Source organism: Leptonychotes weddellii, chromosome X (genome assembly GCF_054177405.1).
Source record: "Leptonychotes weddellii isolate Sample4059 chromosome X, ASM5417740v2, whole genome shotgun sequence".
Classification (NCBI taxonomy): domain Eukaryota; kingdom Metazoa; phylum Chordata; class Mammalia; order Carnivora; family Phocidae; genus Leptonychotes; species Leptonychotes weddellii.
Window position 1 is genome coordinate 5,729,901 of NC_138385.1, and position 5,729 is coordinate 5,735,629.

The following is a 5,729-nucleotide window of genomic DNA, read 5'->3' on the forward strand; positions in this document are numbered from 1 at the left end:
CAGGTGCACCATAGAGTGCCTGAGACACACTAAATGTTCCACAAATGGCTCTTTTCTTTCTTTTACACGCCTTCTTCCAGTTCTCTTTTAACAAACCAAAACTGGTAGGTAAATGATATTCATAGGGAGGGACTAAGGAGACACTTCTTTTTTTCCCACCAGACCCAAGTCCCAAACTGAAGTAGGCGAATTTATATTGAGTGAACATTCACAGTACATATGTCTTCCTTGATAGATGAAAGTGTGTAGTATTGCATTTATGTTTGACTACAAATAAAACTGAAGCTCGTCAGATTTGTCCTTTCTCTGAAATTAGAGAGGAAAGGGAAGTGTGAGTTACATTTAAAAATCCCACATAAATCTTTAACCCCATTTCTGGGTCAATTTCAAGATAAATTGCTGCAAGTTATGCATGGGTCTATTTCATTTTCAAGAGTTCTTTTCCAGTATCTTTCTTTAGATATGCATATGCCCATAGACAATTACAGGTTAGCTGCTTGTATTGGAGGACACTATGAATCAAAAAGCCAAGTAGAATTCTGTTGTTACTTTCAAAAATTATCTGAAGAATATCATGTCTTGCTGATAAAACTCTAATTACACATTGCACTTTTCATAATATTACATAGCAAATTGTATCATTTGTACACACTCTTTGTCCTTGAAAATAAATTATTACAGCAAAGCAAACTCGAGCTTTCCAAGGCAGATAACATTCCTGAGATATGGTTTTAGATCTTCACAGGCTGTCTTTGTTCTGTTCTTGTCTACACTTTTCAAAGAGAAATATATTTGAAACAGCTATAGCTGCCTTTAAAAATATTGCCAGACTAGTAGATATAAAACAATATTACCAAAAAATTGTGTGAGGGTGTGGGTAGGAAGCAGACTGTATGATTAAGAATCCCCAAGATATTGCTCTAATATAGTACATTATATATACTGCATTCTGCCTATCATAAGGTAAACCATATTTTTTGTCAATAGGAATTCAACTCAAATAACCAAGGATGGAAGGCAACCTGAGTAAACTTGAATAGGGCTTCTGCCAAAAAAAAAAAAAAAGTCTATGGTTGGAGAGCCTGGGTGGCTCAGTTGGTTAAGTATCCAACTCTTGATTTCTGCTCGGGTCATGATCTCAGGGTCATAAGATTGAGCCCCATGTCGGGTTCCACACTCAGCGCAGAGTCTGTTTATTCCTCTCCCCACCCCTCTCTCTAAAATAAATAAATGGAATCTTTTTTAAAAAGTATATGGTTTTATTTGTATTTATATATTATTATCATTTTGTTTCAAAAGATTTTATACCCTTTTAGGAGAAATTTTAATTACATTTGCAGCTGCCTATCTGACTAAAAACTCCATGTTAAGAAACATGCACACACATCAAACTCTTCCAAGCAAGCCAGATCAAGTCATTTGAAGTCATTCGGTTCTCTAGAAAATTGTGTGACTCAACAATGAGGCATGAGGAAGGAATGTGGTAAATCATGGACTTGAATTTGAGCTATAGGATAGCAGGGACCTCGTTCAATTTTTTGTCAATGTTATAGGTTCAGAAACTAGGACACAGCCTGACACATAGTAGGAGCTCCATAAATATTTGTTGAATGAATGAATGAACATTTATCTAATTATAAATGCCACAGAGGATCATTGCATAAAAATTGGAAAATGTAGAAATTGTATTGAAGAAGATAAAAAAATCGCCATAATGTCATCCATAATTCAATCACTCAAGAGTGATTAACATATTTCTTATATTTGCTTTAGTTACATTCCTTTGGCTTCAAGAAAAATGAGCTCATTTAATCTAATACAAAGTACAGTTTTAAAAGGTTCTCCCATGGTGTTTCTGGGGTCTTGTGTCTTTCATTTCTTCCTTTTTCTCTGCCATTCTCTTGCTTCTTTCTGTAGATGCCTTGTTTTTCCCCTGTGTTTCCTCATCAGAATATGAATTGCCAAATGCCTCTGCACCATCTCCCCAGGACAACCTATTTCAGAGAGTTCAATTTAAGCCATCACCATCATTTGCCTCTGTTCTTTGTGTCTCAAGACTCAGGAGAAAAACTTTTACTAATTAGTTAATCAGTAGATTACCTCCCTCTGAGTCAGCTAAACATATCCTTCTGTCCTATACTGATCATCTGGAGGATTGGGGGTATCTTGCAGGATTGTGGGGGTACCTAAGTTTACCTCTTCAGCATGGATTGTAGTGCTGTATTTAAGGGAGAGTTCTGAAAGAAGGAGGTACCTAGTAGGTAATCAGGGACCATGTCTTTCATCTTGTCTGATGCATGGTTGGTACTTAATAAATGAATGATGAATGGACAAGTCAAATAAAGGGATACAAATGGGAATCCCTGAAAGCCAATTTTTAAATCGAGATATAATTGACATATAACATTGTGTAAGTTTAAGGTATATACCATGTTGGCTTGATATATTTATATATTGTAAAATGATTGGTTTTAGCTAACACCTTTATCATGTCACATATTTATCATTGTGTTTTTATGTTGATAACGGTTAAGATTCAGTCTCTTAGTTTGTATCCTTAAACAATATCTCCCCAATTCCCCCACCTTCTGCTCCTGGTAACCACCATTCTACTGTCTCTTTTTACAAGTTTAATTTGTTTAGATTCCACATAAGTGATACCATATAGTATTTGTCTTTCTCTGACTTATCTCACTTTGTATAATGCCCATGCAAGCCATTTTTGTCATACAACAAATGTGATGCATTTCCATGCGTGTATGTGTGTGGGGGTGGGTGGTGCCGAATTCTGTGTGTAAGTATTTGTGTATGTATGTGAAAATGTTACTGCTTTTCCTGGGCTGCTCTTTCTGCATAAAGGCTGATCAGTACCTAGTGCAGCTGATGGTGCATTCAGCCCGGCACTGATACCATGCTGGTGTAAATGAGATGCTCTCCTTAAGGCTGTAAAAGCCATAATTCATTCCAAGATGTGCAGCACAGCATCCGCATAGACTGCTAGATTTTTAAAGTCAGAAAGGATGGGTCAGGAAATTTGTTTTCTTTAGTGAAATAGTTTTGGGCTCACAAAGAACTCAAGGTACAGAATGGGCTTCCAATACAATCATTCTACTTTTATCACTGGTAAATATTGGGCTTTGGTGACATTTCATTCTGTTGCTTTATGAAATTTGAAAAGAAATGCACTTAATGATCTTGAGGGTTCTAATTCTGATATTTGGTGATTCAATGAACCCATGATTATTAACAATGCTGTAATTATTAATCCCATCCCAATACATATACATATAAAAAATAAAAATTTATTTGTACTGTCCATCTAGCATTCCTACCTTACTCTGGAAATGTGGAAATAGTTGTGGTTTTTTTTAAAGATTTTATTTATTTATTTGAGAGAAAGCACACAAGCAGGGGGAGCGGCAGGCAGAGGGAGAGGGAGAAGCAGACTCTCCGTGGAGCAGGGAGCCCAATGCAGGGCTCGATCCCAGGACCCTAGGATCACGACCTGAGCCGAAGGCAGATGCTTAACCGACTGAGCCACCCAGGCGCCCTGGAAACAGTTGTTTTATTGCAAGTGGATAAACAATATTTTAGATGTATTTCAAGAACATAGTTGACAGTAGGGTGTAAGGGTTAATGAGACTTTCAAAATTATATTTACCACCTAGAGTACCTTGGGCCAAGAATTATTTGTACATAACATTTCAATTGTTACATCCAGCATTTTTAAATCAATTTTATTTTTAATAGTCTAGACAGCATTTATTTATTTTTTTAAAGATTTTATTTATTTATTTGACAGAGAAAGACAGCAAGAGAGGGAACACAAGCAGGGGGAGTGGGAGAGGGAGAAGAAGGCTTCCCGCTGAGCAGGGAGCCCGATGCGGGGCTCGATCCCAGGACCCTGAGATCATGACCCAAGCCAAAGGCAGACACTTAACGACTGAGCCACCCATGTGCCTCATTCTAGACAACATTTAAAAAATAAATCCTCTCAGATTTTGTAGTAGATAATTCCATTTTATTTTCCCTATAAAATGCATCAGTTCAAGCAAAGGCCCTTCATCGCTTAGGCCTTCTAATAGTTACCCACATTGACACACGAGTTAACTGTTCCTGTGTGTTGCAGAAGCTCACTAACTGCATACGGTTTTGAAATTGTTTGTGAAAGATTATCAGACTCCATTCGGTACCCACTGTTTGACTTTAATAAACCCTATTTTATGTGATCCATTATACAGACAAAAGTACCTTATTCCATGAGTAAAATTTATGATTTATAGATTTTCATTTGCATGCCATTTCCCCCATTTTAGATTCTGCACATCTATTTATTTTGTTTAGTTTGAAATATATTTATTTATGAATGACTGGTTATAGGAGCTTAATAGTCCACTCAGAGAGTTCTGGGGATGGATGGTGGTGACGGTTACACAGCAATATGAATGTACATAATACCACTGAGCTGTATATTTAATAATGGTTAAGATATTAGGTTTTATGTTATGTTCATTTTACCATAATAAAATAAACCTGCGTATCTATCATGCAAAGGAAAATCTTTCTGATTTTGAAATAATCTACTCTGTGATGCTTCCTGTTTAGTGTAAAGCTTTAAAAACAGTTTTTTGCCCTTTTTCTGGCAGTTTCAGACTAGTGGAACATTCAGATCACATAAAATATTTGAGCTGCATCTATATTTAAATTGATTTTGCTTGGAGCTTTAAATCAAGTATATGTCACAGAAGCTGTGCGACTAGTCTGTTCATGTTGACAACAGTTGTTTTAAAGAAAAAAATGTGAGCAATTTTCAAATATGTTAAAGAACGTTGAGTTAACTATGTACAAACACTTTTGTAATTCAAACACATGGTCACAAAGAAAGAGTGCAAAAATTTGCGTAAACATTTTTGTCAATGCGGAAACATCCTTTACATAAATGATCATGTAAGGGTGAGAGTTGGGTGTTAATATCTGGGGACTAGTCAGCAAAGACAAATGTTATTTTTTTTTCTCCATAGTGTTAGAAATTGATTGACTAGAAAAATATGTGGATGATTAGTGACATGTTAAAAATTTGCATTTAGATGTGTTGATCTTGTCAGCATTATTTCAGTAAATGTCCTTTCAGCTTACGCAATGTTTCCACTTTAAAAACAATAACAATCTTGGGGTGCCTGGGTGGCTCAGTTGAGCATCTGCCTTTGGCTCAGGTCATGATTCCAGGGGTCATGATCCCAGGGTCCTGGGATCGAGCCCTGCATCGGGCTCCTTGTTCGGCGGGAAGCCTGCTTCTCCCTCTCCCACTCCCCCTGCTGTGTTCCTGCTCTCGCTATCTCTCTCTGTCAAATAAATAAAATCTTTAAAAAGAAACCAATAACAATCTTAATGTCCATTTTATCTAGAAGGCTGGGCTACCAGTATATCAGTATATGATCAGTATATGAAGTCAATTCACTGTACTTTGAAAAAAAAAAATTCTCCATACTTTGCAAGAGAATGATACAAAATTGAAACAAAAAAAATAACTGTAAAAGTCTTCAAAAATGCCTGCACCTTTTATGGTTCACTGTCAACACAAGTTTTTGAACTTCCATTTGAGAAATTTGCTTAGAATACATTGAATCACTAGAAAGAGTAGCATGGAAAATATGAGCTTCAAATATTTCCTTGCGTTGATTTTAGGCTTCTTCCTCGAAAGTGGAGATACATTAAAATGCTGAAACTCA